Below are 24,461 nucleotides of genomic sequence, written 5' to 3' on the forward strand. Positions count from 1 at the left end.
CGAACTACCTTCGGTACATCAAAACATATAAACTCATAAAACCGATCGTCACAGAACTTTAAGCGTGCGGACCCTACGGGTTCGAGAACTATGTAGACATGACCGAGACATGTCTCCGGTCAATAACCAATAGCGGAACCTGGATGCTCATATTTGTTCCTACATATTCTACGAAGATCTTTATCGGTCAAACCGCATAACACTATACGTTGTTCTCTTTGTCACCGGTATGTTACTTGCCCGAGATTCGATCGTCGGTATCCCAATACCTAGTTCAATCTCGTTACCGGCAAGCCTCTTTTCTCGTTTCGTAATGCACTATCCCACAACTAACTCATTAGTTGCATTGCTTGCAAGGCTTATAGTGATGTGCATTACCGAGAGGGCCCCAGAGATACCTCTCCGACAATCGGAGTGAAAAATCCTAATCTTAATCTATGCCAACTCAACAAGTACCATCAGAGACACCTATAGAGCACCTTTATAATCACCCAGTTACATTGTGACGTTTGGTAGCACATAAAGTGTTCCTCCGGTATTCGGGAGTTGCACAATCTCATAGTCATAAGAACATATATAAGTCATGAAGAAAGCAATAGCAGTAAACAAAAATGATCAAGTGCTAAGCTAACGGAATGGGTCAAGTCAATCACATCATTCTCCTAATGATGTGATCCCGTTAATCAATTTTCTAATCATGTCTATGGTTAGAAAACTTAACCATCTTTGATTAACGAGCTAGTCAAGTAGAGGCATAGTAGTGACACTATGCTTGTCTATGTATTCACACATGTATTATGTTTCTGGTTAATACAATTCTAGCATGAATAATAAACATTTATTATGAAATAACGAAATAAATAATAACTTTATTATTGCCTCTAGGGCATATTTCGTTCAATGTCCAATCGCCGCCGGCAGCTGAGTTTGATCTAGCGGCACATTAAGGTTGGAAAAAAGATAGGCGTAGGCGAGGCGGTTGGCTATCGCTTAGTGCCTAGGCAATGCTTAAGCACCCAAGGCATGCCCTAGGCGGTCGAGTATTATGTGTGGATTGAAGCTTTTTCCCTTTCCCAATCACCTAAGGAGAATTGCATGGTATACAGATTGTCATGAAAAGGCATTATTTGCACCTCTTAAGCAAGAACCCATGTGACGCACATGATCTTGAAGAACTAGAATTGATTGTAGGGTTTCTCTGTGTAAACCTTAGCTATGGCCATCCAATGAGACACTTCCGCTGGCAGTGCTTCTTTCCATTTGAAGATGACATCATCAAGATTGTATTCCGTTGAACCCAACCACTGCATCATGGCCTCAACATCGCTCGCATCTCCATCCGAGCTCGAAGCCTTTCCATACATGATGTTCCCTAGCCCGAAAGATTTAATCTACCGGACCCCTAAGCACTCCACCTCATACCAGAAAACCAAACAAGACCGGGCAGTTTGAGCGTGATCTGCAAGGGGAAAACCGGAGAGAGGGGATGAGATCCCTACGGTGGCGCTGGTCGTCGCCGAGAGGAACTGGAACCCTAGGGAGAGGGAATTTCTTAACTCGTATTGTGCACGGCACCTGGACGAAGAGAATGGTTCATGATTTTTTTAGCTTTTTAGGGGCTTTTTTAGCTTATATATAAGCTGGCAAAGAGTGAAAACACCGATTTTTTCTTTTTGAAAATGAGAAAACAACGATTTTTTTGTTGTTGAGAAAATGAGAAAACAACGAGCCGCTGGACGGAATTCCGTAGCCCAACCATTAGGCCCTGGCCCGCAAGCCCACCTAGTGCCGAAAGCTGAACCGGCCGGCACCTTGAAATACTCCGGCTTGGCGCCCGAGCGCAACCGTCCCAACCAACAGCCTTCGCTCCTCCTCTTCTCCCCGTCGCCGGAGCGCCAAGAAACCAAGAACCTCCTCTTCTCTGCAGCGGTCGATCGAGCACACGCGACCCATGGAGCAGTTCCATCACGGCCACCACGTGCGGCTGCGCAGCAGCGAGCTCGGCACGTACCTGCACGCCGACCAGGACGGACATGGCGTCTCCCTCCGGCACCGCCGGGCGTCGATGAAGGCGGCTTGGGCGGTGCACGTGTACCAGCCCCCCGAGGCGTTTGTGCCTCACCTGCTCCTCCACAGCGCCGCCTACGGTCGCTACCTCGCCGCCACGGACGAGCCGGCGCCGCAGGGCCACCGCGGGCGCCGCGTCGAGCAGCGCAACTACGACCATCCGGAGGCGGACGCACAGGGAATCATCTGGCTGGCCGTCCTGACGGCATCCGGAGACAAAGTCTTCCTCCGCAACTTCAACGGCGGCTGCCTCCGCGCCAACGGGAGGTACCGCCCCTGGAACAGCGGCGCCAGTGTCGACGACGTCGACGTCAACGACATCGGCAACCTCAGCACGATGATGCACTGGGTCGTGGAGGACATCCCCGCCAGGGAGATCACGCCTCTCCTTCCACGCCCGGCTTGGGTGAGTCCCATCCCATGCCCGCTTCTTGATTCTTCCCGGATTTGCGCGAATTGGGTTCTTGGATGTTGCTAACATGCGTCCGTGTTTGACCGCAAAGATTGCAAATCCTGTTAATTTCATTCGCTTAGGAGCGATTCTTGGCTCTGTTTCTTTGATTTCTCCCATTCGTGATCGCATTCTCGAGTTCTTCGATCTGATGATGGTTCTTTGCGACTCAACTGCAGCTTACCCTCCCCGCCGTCATATCGCCGTCGCGGGTGATCGTGTACGTGTGGCTGGACGCCGACGGGACCGTCCTCAGCGAAGGCTCGTTCTCGTTCAGTGGGAGGTCCGTGTTCCGCCTGAGGAGCGAGCTGGCCAGGTGGCTCGCCGACAACGGCATCGCAATCGTGGACGCCCCCGACCTCGTCATGTGCCTCCCCACCCGTGATGGCCGCATTTCCCCACTCGTCGTCGACCTGCCCCGCAGCCTCCAGACCCTCCACATCATCGTCGTCATCGTCGGGTCGCCTGGTGAGAGCCCCTCCATATCCTCAACTTCTTACTCTTTTCCTTTAGCAGGAAACTTGTCTGAAATTACAGCAGTCTGAAAATAGTTTACTGAAACCGGTGTAGTCTGAAACTTTTGCTAATCTGTTTCAGTTAGGAGTTAAGACATGGAAATAGTCTGAACTGCTGTCGGATCATAGACATCACTAAAAGTTCCTGATTCAAATCCTCAACTTCTTACTCTTCTCCTTTGGCAGGAAACTCTTCATAGCATTTGCACTAGTCTTGAACTTGTCCGGATATTTTGTAGTACGTAATAGTAGTTTGCAGTATGAAAAATAGTTTACTGAAACCGGTGTAGTCTGAAACTTTTGCTACTCTGTTTCAGTTAGGAGCTAAGACTTGGGAAATAGTCTGAACTGCTGTCGGATCATAGACATCACAAAAGTTCCTGATTGAAAGTCACTAACAGATATGGAAACTATTGGTTTTGATGCTACTGTGCTTTGATTCAGATGATTCATCAGCTCTTAAATTTAATACTAGCAAAACCCAAATCAGTTCAGTCTGCCTAGTTCAGCTTCACAGAGAAGATAACGATTTCTGTTTCTTAGCCTACTGTAATTGTTTCGAGTAACGCGTGGACAAAATTCAGGTTCTGTTCCACAGCACAATATATTGTTTTGAGGTTTTGTACATCAGCTTCCTAAAATCTTCTTATTTAAACTTATTGCAGTACCTGTGTTACATGACGCCTAACTGTTTAACTAATTTTCTGCTAATTCAGCTCACGCGGCGCTGCGGTACGCGGATGTCGATGCAGAGTAGAGAGATAGCCCTAGAAGTCGCCTTCCTGTCCACCTCTTCAGAAGTGTCGCCGCCTCGGAGACGACGACATTAGAACCCAGTTCCTTTCATAGAGATATGGGTTCAGGAAAACCCAGCAGTTCATTTGTTCCTGCTAGTTAAACTTGGTTTGTTCTCCTGACAGTAGGATACTTATTTGCTTGGCCATCACGGTTCTAAAGCTCTGAAACTGTTTGAGCAATGGTGCAGTGACTTTAGTCTATAATGCGTTGACAATGGCCACTACTTCAGCGTTGATAGCTGCATTTCTCTTAGGTGTCGACAGTGTAATGAACCTGCCTGAAGAACAGTTTACTGAAACTGTTGTATTCTGCAACTGCTGCTAATCTGCTTCAATTAGAACTTGGGAGCTGTCTGGATTATTGTATTAGATATAAGTAGAAGGAGTTGAATAGAAATAGTTGGTATTTGCTTTAGTTGTACAGATGATAGAAGGTTTGTCTGAAGCTAATTGGTCTACATTAGTCACATATTCACACTAAACCTTGATAAATAATTTTTTTGTTTCATACTGCTGTCCTTGATTAGCATACTCTAGAACTTGGAAACCTAAATCTGTCAAGTTTCTGTTTGATTTACCGCAAAAAAAAAAGTTTCTGTTTGATTAGCGTACTGCAATCCTGATTTTTGTTTGATTTAGCGTATTGTAAAGGCTTTGAATAACTGAACCAAATTCAGTTCGTATCCTACAGTAATTCAGTTTTTCAGGTTCTGTACATCGGCTGTCTGTCTTCTAAGTTCATTCTGCAAAACAGTTCTCTAACGGTCGCATTATCAGTGACACGACATGATACCTAAATTCCTCACTGTCTGTGCTAATTCAGCCAACACCGAACTGCGGTACCGGGATGTCAGTGCAGAGTAGATAAAGATAGGAGCAGGACTCCTGACGGTCGCTCGACAGTCCACCTCTTCAGAAGTGTCGCCGCATGGGACACGATGACATGAGAATTCAGAATATTTTGCACTGAGATATAGGGTAGTTTAGGAGGAAAACCCAGCAGCTCTTATGTTTCTGCTAGCTGAACTTGATTCATTCTCCAGACAGGAGGAACCTCTCTGTTTTGCCCTTGTGGTTCTAAACTTCAGAACCTGTATGAAAAAATTATACAGTGACGTCGGTCAGTAATGACTGCGTTCTTATTGTGGCTGCTACTTCAGCGTTTCGGGGTGCATTTCTCTTACATGCCAGCAATGATGCGGTGGTTCTTGCAGTTAGTTTTGCAGTCCACTCGAGTTTAGATGTGCGCTTTCAAGTTTCAGTGCATCAGCGGAAAATGAATTTGTGTTTCGACAGAGATCTAGTTCTGATTTCTGAACATGCAAATGTTCATGGCTTGATCCATGCCTGGCGTTCTCGATTTGTCTTTGAATAGCAGGTGAACAAAACTCAGGTCTTGAATACTAGCTAGTTTCTGCACATTACATTAGTTTCTCTCAACCACATGATCAGAACTCATCAATTACATATCGCGCAGCAACAGAGGTACAGGACTAGATGCTCCAATCAATACAGTTTTCAGCCAAACAGCTGAAACTTGAGAGACACCATCATCAAATGTCAAAACTACGCAAGATCGTTTCGATCGATCCATGAAAGCCACCTAGCCTAGATCGGACAAGATCAGAAGTTCACAACTCATCAGTTGCACACTTGCACTTGCACCTTGCGTAGCAACAGGTCTACAGGGTAACAGCCTTACATTCAGCTAATGTCAGCTAAACTGCCAGAGCTCCAGGGACAAAGACGAATCGAACATGAAACTAGGCAAGTTTAGCGTAGCCGGACACGATCGATCAGGCATCGTCGTCGTCGTCGCTGCCGACTCGCCGCTGTTGTTTGTGGTAGTCCAGGGCTTGGAGTTCGACGCCTTGGTTGGCCATCTCGCAAGCGTCGATCCAGTCGTGGTAGACGTCGGCGGGCTCGGTGAGGTAGTGCGCGGTGGTGTGGTAGAACTCCGGGCAGACGTAGCAGACGGCGGTGGCGACGTAGAGCTTGAGGTCGATGGTGCAGGACACGCCGCCGGGGTGGTTGCAGAAGGGGCAGCAGAAGGAGGTCTCCAGCTTGGGCGCCGGCTTCTTCCGCTGAGCCATCTTGGAACTCATCGACTTGCGCTTCGCCATCTTCTTCGATCACCACCAGATCGCAGGTGGGTTCTTGGCAGCACAACTTGCTGCTACGTAGGAGAGACAGTGTGTTGGTAGGCAAAGGGTTGGGCGTGCTGCCTTATAAAGGATGTGCCTACTCCGACTCCAGCTCCTCTTCGGCGGCGGCAGCAATGCATATGCATATGCATTGCGAGGTGAATATGGCGGTGCAACCAAGCCATTAACGATCGAGTCGGAGCCGGATTCTGTTGCCCAGTCCAAATGGCCGCAGTCCGCCTGGGCTAGTAGGCTACGGATTGCTGGCTGGGCTGGTGCTCCGCGCGCGGTGGGAAAACTACGCGCCTTTTTTTTCCTTTCTTTTTTCTGGAAAACAAATCAAATGATTTTTTTAGGGAAGACATACTTTAGTCATCAAATAACAGTTATATCGTCTATAACAATTTCACGATAAAGTATGAAGGAGCGTCATCCCAAATAGAAGGGTTATCCGTCCGTCTCATCTAGTTAACCCATGAGCTACATAATTTGACTCTCTAATATAATGCTCAGTAGTATCCTTCCCGATGTCTACTAAGATAATACTACGACAATCTTCTAGCACGCACCACTATGGAATGTCCTTCATTTTGGTTAAGAGAGTATTGTGTGACGATTGGTACCAGCATGACACCATGACCCATAATTATCAATAAATCTCATGGTTATCAGACTCTAGCATAGCTGCCAGTGCTGCCACCATGGAATGTCCTTCATTTTGATTATTAATAATTACCGGTCCTGCCACTATGACCCATAATTATCAATAAATCTCCTATATTGTTTGGCCAGCATTGCCAAATTGAAGCTACATATGAATATCTCGAAAACCCATGCCTCCTCTCTCCTTAGGAACACACATCTTCCATCAAACAAACCAATGCATCCTTCGTTGGTTATCTTCGTCACCCCGCCAATATTGCGACATTGCATGAGTGACCCCCTTGCAAACTATCTTTGGAAATTTAAATACACTCATCGCATATGTTGGAATGGCTTCAGCCACCACTTTCAACAAGGTCTCCTTTCCTCCATAGGATAGAGTTCTCTCCTTCCATCCATTCACCATCACCAAGATTCTCTCAATAATATGTTTGAAACAATCACCCCGGTCGACACCAATCATAGATGAAAGTCCCAAATATTTATCCGAGAGAGATTCAGTCATTATATTCAAAATTTGACAAACTTCAGCCTTCACCTCCACATCTGTATTTCGGCTGAAAAAATAGAGCATTTGGCTTCACTCACCATTTGACCCGAGGCTAGACAATATTAATCTAGGATTCCACGCAGAGTGTTTGCATTTTGTACATGCTCTCATAAGAATAAGAGAGTCATCAACAAATAATTAATGAGAGAGTTTTGGAGAGTCTCTGCACACCTGGAGCCTGTTCAACTTTCCAGCTTCCTCCTCATGATTAATTAGAGATGATAATCTTTCCGCACATAGAAGAAAAAGATATGGAGACAAAGGGTCCCCTGTATCAGTCTCCGTGTGGGTGTAAATGGCAATGCCTCATTCAAATTGAACCGAACCTTATACTCAACTGAGGTGACACAAGACATCACCAGTTGGCCAATTTCAACAAAACCCAACTTAGACAACATAGCCTCCAAGAAGACCCACTCTACACGGTCATATGCTTTGTGCATATCTAGTTTCGCTGCGCATGTTCTAGTCTTACCCTTCTTCTTCTTCTTCATTGTATGGAGACATTCATATGCCACGCTAACATTGTCAGTGATAATGCGACCAGGAACAAACACACTTTGTGTCTCAGTAATGATGTCCGGGAGACAAATCTTCAAGCGCGTAGCAAGCATCTTTGAGATTACCTTGTAAATCATATTACATAAACTGATGGGCCAGAACTGAGTGATTTTCTCTGGGTTATCAACTTTGGAAATCAAGATAATTGTTGTGACGTCCCAAAATGATTTAAAACCACATGGGTCCTCCTCAAGGTAGATCTTACGTTTTTTTTCATGTGTGTTTTGTGATTACCTCATTTCATGGATTCACTAGTATTTGGCCTATTTTTATTGTCCAAAAAAATGATTCACTAGCATTTTTTTTATTTAAAGAGAGCTTCCTCTCCGATTTTCATTACTAGAAACCTGGATTCACTAGTATAATTGTGGAGTTGTTCCAACCACTTCAACTTTGTATTTTGGCACACTGCAACATGATAGGCTCCCGAGGACGTACGCATGCGTCCTCTGCAACCAGGAGCCGGAGTCTCCTTGTCGGAAGAAGCTCCTTATCTCGTCAAGTGTCATACAAGGTTGCATGCATCCTTGTGGCTCTGAAAACACCGAAATGACTTCATCTTCAACAGCCAGGAGCCCTCTCGGTCTCTCGTCTGGTTCGGGCCATACAGGAGGAGGCAAAACTTTGGGTCAACACCGGCGCCAAGGGACTACTAATCTTATTGCCGGCAGGTTAGCTAGGTTATTGTTCTAGGGCCGGGAACCCCTTTGTACTTCTGCTCTTAGCACATCACGCCGTCCTTGTGTCATAATATTCATGGAGGAAAGGGGCGCTAGCATGAAACACACAAAAAATAGGCCGTGATTGGTTTCTCTCCTTTTCTCCTGTGCTACCTAAGGTCTCTCACTCGCGATACAATAAAGTTTGGTGCGCATGTAACTAGAATTTTTTTATGAAGCATGATACAACAAATTTGTTTTTAGCAAAACATGAGAGGCGAGCTTTTTCTTGAGCAGAGAAAAACAATTCATGAGCTTTTTTAGTAACAGATCATTTTTTTACCGTTTTCTAGAATTAACCACTTAATTCAACCATATGTAACGTCTATTACTTGCATAATTCCAGAAGTGGTACATAACCAAGAATGTTTTTAAATTGGCTTCTCTTCCTTCTTAAAAACAAGCGTTGGGAGGGGGTGTGGGGTTATAACCCAACACCATGCTCTTGGCATGACCAAACATGCCATAGACCGCACACCAATCTAGTAGCCTCTTGTACTTTAGTGTTAGTAAGAGCATCTCTAGCAAACACCGCATCCGGCTGGCCCGCAAAACGCGTTTGTTGTTCGCGGAAAAACGGCTTTGCGGGCCGGCGCGGATGGCCGCAGATGCAGACCCCGCATAACGGACCCGTAGAATATTCACTTTTACGGGTCGGCTTTACGGGGTCTGATTTGGCACAGCTCCTCCCGGCCCAGAAAACCTAAATTTGCATCTTAATTTGATCCAACATAATGCATTTATTTGCTTTTTCAACAACATTGGATACATAAGACATCACCAAATCTTTGTTAGAATAGTAAGACCAAAGAAAATAAGAACTGCGAGTATGCATTTTAGATGATTTCCAACTTCCATAACTGCTCCCACTAGTTGGACTAATATCTTCTCCATGCATTCGTTGTTGATCTGTGGATTCTTAATTTTGCATTCTTCTTTCATCATCTTTGGTTCGAAAGAAGTAGACGTTGCTTCCCCTATAGTTGCACATGCAGCCGCATCATTGCCTTCGATTCTACTAAGGAGTGCACGAACGTTTATTAAGTTTCTTTATATCAATAAATCAATATATTCACCTTCCCAAAACCAAAATGAGCATCCATCTTCCTACACACATGATGATGTTCGACATGAGCTACCGCAATCGAACAAAAGAATGAGCTATCAAAATGAGCCGAATGAAAACAACACGTACCCCATCGTTTTCGCATTTGAAGAACACCCATCCGGGGTGCTTCGGCGTGCCTGAAGTTAGCCGTAGCATTGTCCGTGTGCAGTCGTCGCACTGTATGAGCGGCATCGGCGAGCCACAGAGCCGCTGCATGAGCGCCGAGCTCGGTGGACGGGCGGACGAATCCATGCCCGCAAACCGTCGACGGCGGCGGGAGGGCGAACCCGTACCTGCATGTGGTGATGCGACCTTGTCGGAGCTGCGAGAGATGCTCCCTGACCATTCCATCGCTTGGCGCAACCACCGGCAGCTGGAAAAGCCAAATCCGGCGGCCTGCAATGAAGGGCCGCAGATCCGTAACTTTCTGGCCCGCCAACGCAGAAAGAGGGGGGAGGGCAACCTCATGCGTGTGTCGGCCTTTCGGCGTGCTCCCGCTGGCTGCTTTCGCCGAAATCTTGGGCTGCGGCGGGGCGAGGGGGAGAGGGGAGGTGGTTGGTGGGAAAAAGCGTGGGCTGAAATGTCCTCCCCACCAACCGCTTCCGCTTATATGCAGGGCACCGTAGGGGCGAGGGGAAACCGGCGTATTCGCGGGTTGGGGCCGAGATTTTGCCGCGCCCCTCAAAATTTTTTGCGGACCGGCCGCGTTTGTGGGGTCTGTTCGGGTGGAATTTTCCGCGCCAACCCGCATTTTGACGGTTATTTTGTGGGTCGGGATTTTTTGCGGGGTCTGCTAGAGTTGCTCTAACTCGTTGCGTTGAGCGTACAATAGGGATTTTGCGCCGCGGTGTGGCTAAAGGAAACACATCATGTGAGTGGGCTTCTACATTTTTTTTTGACGTATTGTGTTTTGTCTTAGGGTGGATACTACTGGTAGGAGTGTGTGGGCTGGGCCCGCAAGCCCACTAGACGAGCATGGCGACGCGGCAGGCACCTTGAAATACCCCGCCTTGGCGCCCGAACGTAACCGTCCCAACCAGCACCTTGAAATACCCCGCCTTGGAGCACCAAGAAACCAAGAACCCACCTCTCCTTCCCCACCGCGCGCCTCTGCTCTCCTGCGTCACCGGCGAGCGATGGAGCAGTTCCAGGACGGCCACCACGTGCGCCTGCGGAGCCGCGAGCGCGGCACGTACCTGCACGCCGACGACGACGGGCTTGGCGTCTCCCTCCGCCGGAACCGCGCGTCGATGAACGCGGCCTGGGCGGTGCACGTCTACCAGGGAGATGGCAACAACCAGTACGTGCTCCTCCACAGCGCCGCCTACGGCCGCTACCTCGGCGCCACGGACGCGCCGGCGCGGCGAGGCCACAGCGGGCGCCGCGTCGAGCAGTGCGACTACGAGCCCTGGGAGGAGATGGCCATCAGGTGGCAGGTCGTCAGGATCGGCTCGGGGGACGATATCCTGCTCCGCCAGGCGGTCGCCGGCCGCCTCCGCGCCAACGGGAGGTACCTCAGCGTCGACGCCTTCAACAGCGTCGGCCCGATGATGCATTGGGTCGTGGAGCAAATCCCCGCTAGGGAGGACACGCCTCACCTTGCAGCTCCGACTGGGGTGAGTCCGCCATGCCCGCTTCTTCATACTTCTCGAACTGCTTTCAGCGGAACTATCGATTGGGCGAATTTGGTTCTCTGGTGTCGTTAGTTTGCGTCAGAATTCAACCGCGGAGATTGCAGATTGTGTTAATTTCATTCGCCAAATTTGCGCTTCTTGATTCTTCCCGAATTGGGTTCTTGTTTGTCGTTACAATTGGGGATTTGTGTTCCGATAAAAGAATTGAGTACCCTGCTTCGTACGTATTTGATGGTTCTTTGTGCTCAACTGCAGCTCCGCTTCCCCAGAAGCCTCGCCTTCCTGTTGCCGTGGCGGGTGATCCAGTACGAGCAGGCCGGCGCCGGCGAGCCCAACGCCAACTTCGCCTGGAACTCATTCCTATTCAGGGGCAGGTCCGTGTTCCACCTGAGGAAGAAGCTGGCCCGCCGGCTGGATGCCGCCATGGACGCCTCCAACCTCGTCATGTGCGTCCGAGCGGGTACGCAGGGGCGGCCTACCCCACTGCTCGTCGATCTGCCACACAGCGACGAGACCCTCGACATCATCGTCGTCATGGCCGGGACGCCAGGTGAGACGCGCCATTCCTAACTTCCTAGTTCCTATTTTAATGGAGTACTGATCAGCTTGTGCTGGAAGACATTGTAATGAAACTGTCTGAAGAACAGTTTACTGAAACTGTTGTATTCTGCAACTGCTTATAATCTTCAGTTAGGAATGTGGACTGTTGTAGTATTAGATATAAGTAGGGAGTTGAATGGAAATAGTTAGTATTTGCATTATGCCTGCTGTAAAAATGCTACTAGATGGTAATCTAAAGCCAGTTTGTTTGGGGATAAATCATAACATATTCACATTAAACCCTGACACAGATATTATTGGTTTCATAGTACTGTCCTTGATACAAATAATTCAGTTTTCCCATTCGGCACTATTTGTCGCTTGTAGAAACTTTGGAACTCAGATACCCAACTCAGTCAAGTTATTTGTACTGTAAATTCTGTTTGAACAACATGTGAACCAAATTCAGGTTAATCCTACAGTATTTCATGAAATATTTCTTTCAGGTTTTTTGCACATTATATTATTGTTTTTCAGGCTTTTTGTGCACAATCCTACAGTTATTCATTAGTTATGCAAAACAGTGATATTTAAATTATCGATCTTCTCAAACTGTTGCACTACCTGTGACATGATGCCTAACTTCCTCACTTTCTGTTCTAAATTCAGCCCACGCAGACCTGCGGTACCCGAATGTCAATGCAGAGTAGAGAAAGATCAGAGCGGGACTCCTGACCGTCGACGGCCCACCTCTTCAGAAGTGTCGCCGCCTCGGACTGTGTGACATGATAATTCAGAACTGCATTTTTCATTGAGATATCGGTTTAGGAAGCGCCTCTTGTGTCTGTTAGCATAGATAAACTTGATTCATTCTCCAGACTGGAGGAACCTTTCCCTTGTGGTTCTAAATTTCAGAACCTGTGTGAAGAAATTATACATTGGCGTTGGTCTGTAATGATTGCGTTCTTACTGTGGCTGCTACTTCAGCATTTGAATGTGTGAAGAAATTATACATTTCTCTAAGATGTCAACTTGAGAACCTCTGTGAACAGTTATGCAATGGCATTGGTTGTGTTCTTGTTATTGCTGCTACTTCAGCTTTTGAATCGCCAAGTGCATTTGAATGTCACTGGTTCCTCTTAGAGAAATTATACATTTCTCTAAGATGTCAACTTGAGAACCTCTGTGAACAGTTATGCAATGGCATTGGTTGTGTTCTTGTTATTGCTGCTACTTCAGCTTTTGAATCGCCAAGTGCATTTGAATGTCACTGGTTCCTCTTAGATGTCAGCACTGCCGTTTCAAGTTTCAGTCATTCAGCAGAAAATGAATTTTACAAGATATGTACTGGTCGATATTGTTTGCTGCATTGACATGATCTTTTGGGATCAGCTTGTGGTGGAAGACAGTGCTAATCTTCAGTTAGGAGTTTACTGAAACTGTTGTATTCTGTAACTGCTGCTAATCTTCAGTTTAGGAGTTTACTGAAACTATTGTATTCTGCAACTGCTGCTAATCTTCAGTTAGGAGTTTGGAGTTGTCTGGACTGTTGTCTGTATTAGATATAAGTAGAAGGAGTTGAATAGAAATAGTTGGTATTTCCATTATGCCTGTTGCACAGAAGCTAGAAGGTGATCTGAAGCTAAACTGGTTGTTGGGGAGAAAATAATTACTTAAGTCACATATTCAGACTAAACCTTGATACAGAAATTTTTGGTTTCATATGAGTGGCACAGATAACTAAATTTCCCCATTTGGAAGTCAGAAACCCAACTCAGTCAAGTTATGTGTTCTCAGCCTTAAAGAGAAGATACAGATTTCTGGTTGATTTAGCATATTGTATATTTTTTGAACAACATTCAAACCAAATTCAGGTTATATTGATGGTACCAAATTCAGGTTGTTTTCCAGGTTTTGTACATAAGCTGTCTTCTTTGTCAATTATGCAATACAATGATATTTAAGTTATATATAGATCTTCTTCAGCGATTGCCTGTGACATGATTTCTTACTCTTTCACTGTCTGGTCTAATTCAGCCCACGCCGAGTTACGGTACCCGGATGTCAATGCAGCGTAGAGAATGATAAGAGGACTCCTGACCGTCGCCTGACAGGCCTCCTCTTCAGAAGTGTCGCCGCCTCCGACACAATGACATGAGAATTCAGAACCACGATTTGCATTCAGCTATTGGATTAAAACCACAATCAGTTTTGTTCTTGATTATTTCATTAACCTGTGAAATGATGTATGTCTAACTGCTTCGATGTTTCTGCTAATTCAGCCCACGCGGAGGTGCGGTATGCGGATGTCGATGCAGTGTAGAGAAAGAACAGAGCAGACTCCTGACTGCCGCTTCACAGTTCACTCCTTCAGAGTGTCCGCCGCATGTGAATCCTAAATTTTTTGCATTAAGATAGTGGTTGAGGAAAACCCAGCAGTTGTTGTATTTCTGCTACGTACTAAACTTGGTCCATTATCCTGACAGTAGGAAATCCATTTTGGGTTGGTCTCGCTGTTCTAAAATTCAGAAACTGCTTGAGCAATGATGTGGTGACATTAGTCTGTAATGTTTGCGCTTCTTATTCTGTTGTGCCGGCTGGGTTTAGCTGGTGTCAACAAAGAAGTGATGATTTTTTTTGCAGTGAGTTGAGGAATTGAGTCCTATAGCAGAGAATGAATTTGTTTTTTGACAGAACTCTCAACGTGCTGCATTTTCCTGTGCGCCTGGTGGTTGTATAAGATACCGCTTAAACCAAGGACAGGCGATCCCTGTCTAACCCATTTTTATTGGTTATTACCTACTCCCTCCGTTTTGAATTACTTGTCACAGGTATGGGTGTATCTAGATATATTTTAGTTCTAGATACATCCATTTCCGCGACGAGTAATTTGGAACGGAGGGAGTATGTGTTTTCACCCTTAAAGAGAAGATACCAATTTCTGTTTGATTTAGCATATTATAAATGTTTTTTATTAACCTGTGAACCAAATTCAGGCTGTATAAGTTGTATCCTACTCCTACAGTATTTCATGAAAGCTATTTTCTGCACATTATATTGCTGTTTCTCAGGTTTTGTACATAAGCTGTCTTTTCGTTAATTCTGCAAAACAGCGGTATTTTAGGAATTGACCTTCTCAAACCGTTGCACTACCCTTTTTTTGGTAAAGGAGGAGTACCCCGGCCTTTGCATTTCTTGATGCACACAACCATCTTATTAAATAAATCGAATCCAAAACAAATTCTTAAACAGTAGTACAACAACTCCAAAAATAAATTTGCCACAACTGGCGAAAAATAGGGAAAGATGAGTAAACACCTATCCTATTTATTTGACCGTCATCCAAACCAGTTGTAAGTATCCGTATAACCATCTCTCATCGATTGCACCCAATATCCAAGTAGATGCCCTGAAGATAACCGGCAAAAAATTAGTGATGGTTTGCCTGTTAAAGACAACATCATTCCGACAATTTCATATAGCCCAAAGTAATGCACATACTCCAACTCAAATATGTGCCGCGGTCTTAGGCTCTATCCCAGTTAACCAGGTCCCAAATAAATGCGAGATTGAGACTGGCGGAACAACATTTAAAGCAACATGAATAGTTCTCCACAGTAACTTGGCAAGTGGGCATTGGAGAAAAAAATGTTCTATTGTTTCATCCTGATCACAAAAACAACATCTTTTGCTTCCTTCCCAACTACGCTTGACCAAGTTATCTTTTGTCAAAATTACTCTCTTATGCACAAACTACATAAACACCTTTATATTCAAAGGCACTTTAACTCTTCAAATGTGCATCGTCCTTGTGACAGGCCCGGTGTTAATCAAATCCATATACATAGATTTAACCGAGAATACTCCTGACGCGGACAACTTCCAACGTAAGGAGTTTGTGGCATCAGAAAGGTTAACCTCCATTAACCTACGCACGAGATGCAACATCTATCCCATCGATCACCCAGTAAAGGCCGCCGGAACTGAATGTTTAGAGGAACAGATCCCAATACTATACCAACAAAAACCTCTTTCTGTTGTACAATGTTATACAGGGAGGGATACAACAAGGCTAATGGAATCTCACCCAACCAGGTGTCCTCCCAAAATCTAGTACCTTGTCCATTACCTACAATGAATTTGCTCCTGTTAAAGAAGACAACCATTGTCCTCATAAGCCCCTTCCAAAAAGGAGAGTCGGCCGGTTGTGCCATCACTTGAGCCAGCGTTTTAGAATGTAAACATTTATTATGCAATAGCTGAATCCAAACCCTGTCTCTCTCTCTAAGGCCAACCGATAAAGCCATTTGCTAAGTAAGCACTTATTCTCCACCTCTATATTTTCAATACCCAAGCCACCTTGGCCCTCTGGTCTATAGATAATGTCCCATTTGGCCAACCTATATTTAGTTTTTTTTCATCGATTTGCCAAAAGAAGCGAGATCGATAAAAATCCAGTCTTTCCCATACTCCTACTGTTACTTCAAAAAAGGAAAGGAGGAACATCGGCATACTCGTGAGCACCGATTTTATCAGAACCTGTCTCCCTCCATAAGATAAGAGTTTGCCCTTCCAGCAACTCAATTTATTTTCAAATCGATCTTCGATACACTTCCACTCTTTATTGGTGAATTTGTGATGATGAATTGGGATCCCCAAGTAAGTAAAAGGTAAAGAACCTAGTTCACAGCCGAACAACTGTTTATAATGATCATGTTCTTCTTTGGTGCGTCCAAACAGAACAATTCACTCTTATTAAAGTTAATATTCAGTCCGGACAGTTGTTCAAAAAGGCATAGAACTAGTTTCATGTTCCTTGCCTTAGCTAGATCACCGTTCTCTCTCGCTCTGTTGATTAGAACGGCCAACATATCAACGACAACATTAAATAAGATTGGAGACATCGGATCTCCCTGTCTCAGATCTTTTTGTGTTTGGAAGAAAAATGACCGATATCATCATTAACCTTGATTCCAATGCCTTCCTGTACAAATGATTCGACCTGCTTCCTCCAAGCTAGATCGAACCCTTTCATATGCAAAGCCTGCTGTAAGAATGGCCATTTCACTTTGTCATAAGCCTTTTCAGAGTCCATTTGGAAGACCACTCCATCGAGTTTCTTTGAATGGATGTCGTGCAAGGTTTCATGTAGGACGACCACTCCTCGAGAATGTGGTGTCCCCGCATGAAAGCAGTCTGGGTTGGCTGAACAACAAAATGTGCAATCTGTGTCAAGCGACTCGTACCCACTTTAGTAAAAATCTTGAAGCTCACATTCAGCAAACAAAGCGGTCTGAATTGCTCAATGTGAATCGCTTCCTCCTTCTTTGGTAACAAGGTGATTGTTCCAAAGTTCAATTTAAATAATTGTAAATGACAATTAAACAGATCATGGAATATAGGCATCAAGTCGCCTTTAATAATATGCCAACATTTCTTATAAAGCTCTACTGGGAAGCTATCCAGACCAGGTGCTTTGTTATTCTTCATTTGTGAAATAACCTCAAGCACTTCCTTCTCTGAAAACGGGGCATTGAGAACCTCGTTCTCATCATCTCCTAGTTGAGAAATATCGTCAAGGTCTCATCGAGTGAGACATAATTCTCAACTGGGGCCCCAAACAACTTTTTATAAAAGTTAGAGATATATATCTTATAAGATTCTCATGACCAACAATTGTACCCTTGCCCTATTCAAGTTGTATGCTTCTCTTTTTCCTATCTTTCCCATTGGCAATCAAGTGGAAAAATTGCGTATTATTATTCGCTTGAACCACCCGACACACCTTAGCTCTAAGCGTCCATTTGATCTCTTCTTCTCTAAGAAGCTTTGCCAAACAGGCCTCAGCTTCTCTTTTAGCCACTCGCTTGTTAACGTCTAACGAGTTACTTTCAGCTTTTATATCGAGGTCATTTATGATATTAAGCAGTCTTTCTTTCTGCTGCTTATATATACCACTATTGTTCTTGGCCCAGCCCCTCAAAAAACTGTCGTAGATGTGTAATCTTATATTGCCATCTTTCGACATTCGAATCACCCCTTTGCTCTGAGGCCCAATCTCGGGTCTAGGCTTTCAATAATCGCGTTGAATATGAACTTCCTTACTGTCTGTTTTAATTCAGCCAAGGCCGAGCTGCTGCACCCGGACGTCAATGCATAACTTCCTTACTGTCTGTTTTAATTCAGCCAAGGCCCGAGCTGTGGTACTCCTGACGGTCGCCCGAGAGTCCACCTCGTCAGAAGTGTCGCCGCCTCGGACACAATGACATGAGATTCAGAACTACAATTTGCATTGAGACATAGGTTTAGGAAAACCCCAGCAACTCTTGTGATTCTGCTAGCTGAAATTGATTCATTCTCCTGACAAGAGGAACCTGTCTGCTTCTCCCCTGTTTGCGGAAGCCCATTTCCGTAAAACCAGAGTTTTTTTATTTATTCACCCCTGTTTCTTCCTTTTCTATTCACCCCTGAAATTCTGAAACTGCTTGAACATTGATGTCCTGACATTAGTCTATAAAATGTTTAGCCTGGTGTCAACAAACGTGCAACGATTCAATCTGCTTCACCCTTGTGGTTCTGAACTTGCAGGGCGTCTTTGTTCTTGAACGGTGCGGATTTTTTTTTTCTAGAGACAACAAGGTGCTCTTTTTTTCTTTCGAGTTTGAAATGAAAAAAAGGTACCACTGCAACAACGAAACCAGTCACAGATTCAGTACATGCATGGTCTTATACAAGATTAACTGATGATCAGAGCTCATGAGCTCCACAGTGCGCAGCAACAGAGGTACATGATCAATCAGGACTACAGGCTCCAATCAATACAATTTCGAGAGACACGATCAAACATCTCAAACTACGCAAGATGAGATTGAGGGTGCATCGATCAATCCATGAAAGCAAACTCGAATACTAAAGCGATCAGGCATCGCTGTCGTCGTCGTCCTCGCTGCCGACTCGCCGCTGTCGTTTGTGGGAGTCCCAGGCTTGGAGTTCGAGGCCTTGGTTGGCCTTCTCGCAGGCGTCGATCCAGTCGTGGTAGATGTCGACGGGCTCGGTGAGGTGGTGCGCCGTGGTGTGGTAGGCCTCCTCGCAGATGTGGCAGACGGCGGTGGCGACCAAGAGCTTGAGGTCGATGGTGCAGGCCACGCTGTCGGGGTGGTTGCAGAAGGGGCAGCAGAAGGTGATGTCCAGCTTGGGCGCCGGCTTCTTCCTCGACGCCATCTTGGAGCTCATCGACTTGCGCTTCGCCATCTTCTTCGATCACCACCAGATCGCAGGTGGGTTCCGGGAGCACAACTTGATGCTACGCAGGAGAGAGAGAGACGCGATGTCGCGGTGTGTTCGTAAGGAAAGGGTTGGGTGTGCTTATATACCCTAGGATCTGCCCACTCCGACTCCGGCTGCTCTTGGGCGGTGTGGCGGTGCAACGAAGCCACTAACGAATCGGGGCCGGATTCTGGCGGCCAGTCGAAATGGCCGCGTCGCGGCGAGCGGCCGGGAGATGAGATGACGTGAGCTAGCCCGTCCGTCTGGGCTACGCATTGCTGGCTGGGTTGGTGCTCTGTTCCCGCGGTGGGCGCGGCGGCCGCGCAGCTCTCGCCTGGTGCTCTCTTCCCGCGCATCCGCGCCCATGGCACATACCACGGCACAATCGAGTCCAACTTCCTCGAGGGCTCTGCTTTGCCACATGGCATCACCGATGGCCGGGTTCGACTCCTCCGCGCCCCAAGTCCGAGTCCTCCATGGTTGAGTCCTCTAACTCTATTTGTTAGAATTAATGGGCTTGGACAATGTGAATATTCAGAAAATTTCAAATAAATCTGAAAAAAAAGCAGGAATGGCAAGAGATGGGGGTGCAATCTTTAGTCCCACCCTGGAAGTGAAGATGGTACGGTTTGACGCCCATGAATTTTCAGCAAATTTTTAGCTTCTCGGTTGCAATTCGTATATTAACGCCATTGGCGCGATGAGCATTCATTTCAGTTAAAATTTGAAGCCCCCCTTCTCGGCTACATTTGGTTCTTATGCCATGTGGCATAACGAGCCATCTAGCGCCTTGTTTTCGGAGGAAAGAGGGGAAAAAGTCTAGCACCATGTAGCCGACCGGCGGCGCGTGGAGGAACTGGTGAGGAGATGACGGATCTCCACCGGATTACCGACGACGGTATTCGTCTTCGTGGCGAGGCTCTGCTCGGTTCTAGCCAGCTACGAGATCAGGACGATGTGGCTTTTGGTGAAAATCGCGCCTGACTGCGGTCATGGCGGACGATGGCGGCGTCTCGGATGTCATTTCATTCTCGAGGCATCATGGTTGCAGGTCACGTCAACCTGATCGGGAGGTTCCGGGGGAAGCCCTAGATCTGGGTCTACCAGATCGGACGATGACGATGTCTTCGATGTCGTTCTCCCTCCCGGGGGCATCGTTTTAGAGCAAGTGCTGGCTGGAGTGGACAAGAGGAGGAGCGACGTGGCATATGGCACGTTGACAATGGCGGGTCTCAGCGGCATGGAGCAGTGGGGTCTTGCCGGTGGGCGTGTGATGATGGACGAGCGCAGGATGGCGGCGTTGTCTGGTGTCATGGTGGCGTCGACGTCAGCTAGACCGGGCAAGGTAGATGTGGTAGGAGGCTGCGGCGGCCTCATACCCTGCAGGCATCCTGATTGAGGAGTGCACCGGACTGGTGGGTGCTCCATACCCGGCAGGTGTCCTGGTTGGGACTTCAAGTCTTAGATGTTAGGTTGGCTGCGAGGTCTGTTTGGTATTAGGCCCAGACTATCGACATCCCTTCATCAACTGGATAGGAGCAGCGACAGATGTTGCCTAGATGGTGGCTTTAATCTTACTGTTGTATGACTTTGTAAGGTCTTGTGTGAATAATTAATAAAGTGGCTCCATGCATTGTCCAGAAGACCGGGGTCCTCCATTTCTAAAAAAAATTACCAGGCGGCAGCGCCTCCCTCTCATCTACAGAAGAATCTTTCATAACTGGCAAGAGAGAACATAGCAACAACATACACAACACCATTGACCAGAGCAAAGAAGGAGAGATCAAGAGGAGAATCCATCCGCCAGGGTGTCGGTCCGCCGCCTTGATGTCTTTAAAGAGAAAGCCCAAAAAATATTTATCAATCTCGAAGCTTTTTCCAGTACACAACTAGTGGGTGAATTTGTCGCAAGAACTATCTTCATCAAACTCATTGCTCCTGAGACCATTAGTGAGTATAGTCCACCTTGGACAATGGGTTCATGATAGTGGCTATGTGCCATCATCTCTCCTTGTTTTTCAGTACAAATATCACATGAGTTGCCTTGCATGCTTGTGATCTATCTGATGTAGTAGTTCCTGGTGTGTTTGTTGCGGTGTGACGAATTGTCATTTTATGCTCAGATTATATATGGATATTTATTTGGTTTGTTTTTTTCTTATTAATTTATTGACATATATGACCTCCAGTCTATTAGTCTTTCACTTGCCATGATTAGATGAATGATCTACTAGAGTGAATGCTAGATTGGTTTAACCTTGCAAGTAATCTATCCTAGTGAAGGAAAGGAGGAAAAAGCTTTGTATTTGAATAGGGGTCTCAGTTAGGAACTGGAGGTAAAGAGAATACGCTATCTACATTATGTCACTTTCCTTAATGTAATGATTTTTTACTTAATACTTAGAGATGCGTGTTGGATAGTGGTCTTAGGTGGAGTATCTCTATTCCTAATGGAGCAGTTGGTAGGATTGCGTCCACGGTTTATTTTCGTCTGGTTATATTTCGTCTGGTTTATTTTCGTCCGGTTTATTTTCGTCTCATATCCCACCACCATATCTCCTCACATTGATTTTTTTACCCTCACAATAAAAACATTCCTAACTTTTCCAAAGTTTCCTAACTAGACACGTTATAAACGGGCATGTACCGATAGCACGTTATCAATTAATAAAATTTTGTTTTATGACAATCAATTCCAAATCCTAATTTTCCTAATGCATCGATCTTTGCCTTTTTTAAGTAGTTATTTTGATAGGGAGGGTTTAGCCACGAAAATCATCCCTCCATCGTCGGCTGCATCCCTCACCCACGTCGCTGTTGCAGGATCTTCATCCGTCATCCTGAGCAATTGGGGCGGCGATGCGGGCGAGCTTCACGATAGTGGGGAGGACCAGGCCGCGGTGAAGGCAGGTCATGCGCTCCTCACGCTCCACGAACGGAACCTGCGCACGGAGGCGGTAGCGCGGGGTGGCAGCCGGCAATGAGGCGGCCGCGCTACGTGACGAGCTACGGGTCCCCCTTTGTGATGTTTTGGCATCGCTCCTTCATCGCACATCCTCAGGTTCCTCTTGCCCTTCCCTTCCTCTGTCCTCCTCTCCCATCTCTATGCTTTCACGTGCATCCAGTTTTGATTCCTCGTGTGATATATACCAAATATAGGTACGTCAATTCACTTCCTTCCCTTCCCTTCGTCCCTCGGTCCCACGCTCGTGGCGCTGAAGTGGTGGAAACAGGCGATGGCGGTGGTGTCGCTGATGGCGGCGAGGACAGCATGTGGCAGCTCCCGAAGCATGAACACGACCGCACCTCGGGCCTGCCGTCTGCCAAGATATGGGTGAGTTCTCGTGCTGCCAACCATAAACCCTCATGTCCTACAAATTCCTCAAACCCTACCGTCTTGATCCCGTCCACGCTTTGATCCAAAGGACGATGCAGCTCTGGCCGATTGACAATGGAGGTTTGGGATCCTTCCTCTCAGCACCCACTCCTGGAAGAATCAGCGGTGCGCCACGCCGATTGAACCCCGTCGAGATCACTCGCCAAGATTGCTATTCTGAAGTTTATTGTAAAGAAAGTGAAGAGTGAGACAGGATCCGTTTATTTTCAACCGGTTTATTTCCATCAAATTACCCCCACCCCCACGCCCACCCACCGAAACGCGCCCAGCGAACCGGGGAGAGATCCATTGATTTGGCTAAGGTAGGAAAGAATCTATTATTTGTTTGCTAAAGCAAATTGCATTAATGGGAGAGATCCGTTGATTTGGCTAAGGTAGGAAAGAATCTATTATTTGTTTGCTAAAGCAAATTGCATTAATGAAAGAGATTAGTTGATTTGGCTAAGATAGGAAAGAATCTATTATTTGTTTTCTAAAGAAAATTGCATTAATGAGAGAGATTTGTTGATTTGGCTAAGATAGGCGGTTTTGAGTAAAGTTATCTTTACTGTAGACATATAATGACAATTAATCAAGTATCAACATCATTGCATGCTTATTGTGTGGAATGTGTGTCCCAATGTTGACAGAAGGTATAAAAAGATTGTCTTGGAATTATTATTGTCTTGGGAAGATATTGCCCTGAATTCTCATTTCTCATTAGAAATTTAGTATCCATTTTCGTTGATCTTATTTGCAACATGTACAAGTCAGTAATAATCTAAGGGGGTGCCCTACCGGAGAAGATTATGATAGTTGGACAAGAAACTTGGTACTGTCGTGTAAGGTAAAGGTAGGAGAAATAGGAGATAAAAGCATGCATGGTGGGAGAAGGAAGTCGAATGTCGCGTGGTAGCTCAGACATGGAGTGTGGAAGAAAGACAATGACGAGATGTATGTATCTACTAGATCATGACCATGAGATATCATCCCATAGAAATGACCTTTGACTCTCATGTCACATGAATTTTCTCTTTGTATATATATATTTGTTAATCCGTGGCAACGCACGGACACTTAGCTAGTTAGATATAGATCACTAGTAGAAAAAGGGGCTTTTGTCCCAGTTGGTAAGGCCCCTTTAGTCCCGGTTTTCGAACCGGGACTAAAGGATTGGTACTAATGCCTCTCCCCTTTAGTCCCGGTTTTTACACGAACCGGGGCTAAAGGAAATTTTATGATTTTTTTTATTTTCAAATTTCTGAATTATTTTAACCTCTAGTGTGTAATCACCACCCCTCATCACTGCTCAATTTATCCTCTAATCACCCCTCATCATTTCAAATCATCTAACTTCCCGAACGGTCATCCATCCTCCCACTCCCCCAGCCTGAGCACGCTTAACTTCCGGGTTCTATTCTCTCTCGTTTCCAAGTCTGCACTTGTTGTTTTCCTGACAATAGTAAGATGTCAATCCTATTAACCTTCATGAATTTTGCTTGAGCATGAAGTGACACATTTTACTGTTTGAGTTTGAAACTATTGTTTTAAAAAACAATAATTATTTAGTAACACTAATATTTCTTGAATAATTAGTTTGACCATTGTTTGACCACAGTTTGACCAGATTTGACCAAAATTCAAAATAACTGAAATAATTATTTAGTAACACTAATATTCTAGAATAATTAGTTTGACCATTGTTTGACGACAGTTTGACCACAGTTTGACCAGATTTGACTAGTAATTTTTCGATTTTTTCCACTCTAGATCTTAAAAGCCCCGTAACTTTTTTTCTGTTAGGTTTTTGAGAATTTTGAAAATGTTTAACGGGGTTCCCCGTGTTAAATTCGAATGTAACTTTTCAAGTAGATGATTTTTCATATAAAAAACTTTTTAATCCGAGTTCGTATGCAAAAGTTATGCCCATTTTACAAATTCCAGAGAGATTTTGCAAATAAAGTTGAAATTCATATTTGTAAATTTTCCCAACAAGTAGACCACATATCACATGGGAAACTTATTTTATTTTATTTTTTTGACATTTTCATCATTTTCTTTTGTTTTTTT

The 24,461-nt window shown here is 45.5% G+C and overlaps 1 long non-coding RNA gene across 1 annotated transcript; it reads left to right on the top strand.

Annotated features, from left to right (window-relative positions):
- Nucleotides 1–21,473: 21,473 nt before the first annotated feature.
- On the top strand, nt 21,474–22,824 carry LOC119328575. The gene is made up of 3 exons (XR_005159037.1): nt 21,474–22,076; nt 22,249–22,349; nt 22,451–22,824. It is a non-coding gene; the product is annotated as an uncharacterized LOC119328575 (long non-coding RNA).
- The last annotated feature ends 1,637 nt before the right edge of the window (nt 22,825–24,461 follow it).

This window comes from Triticum dicoccoides, chromosome 7A (genome assembly GCF_002162155.2).
Source record: "Triticum dicoccoides isolate Atlit2015 ecotype Zavitan chromosome 7A, WEW_v2.0, whole genome shotgun sequence".
NCBI classification, from domain to species: Eukaryota; Viridiplantae; Streptophyta; class Magnoliopsida; order Poales; family Poaceae; genus Triticum; species Triticum dicoccoides.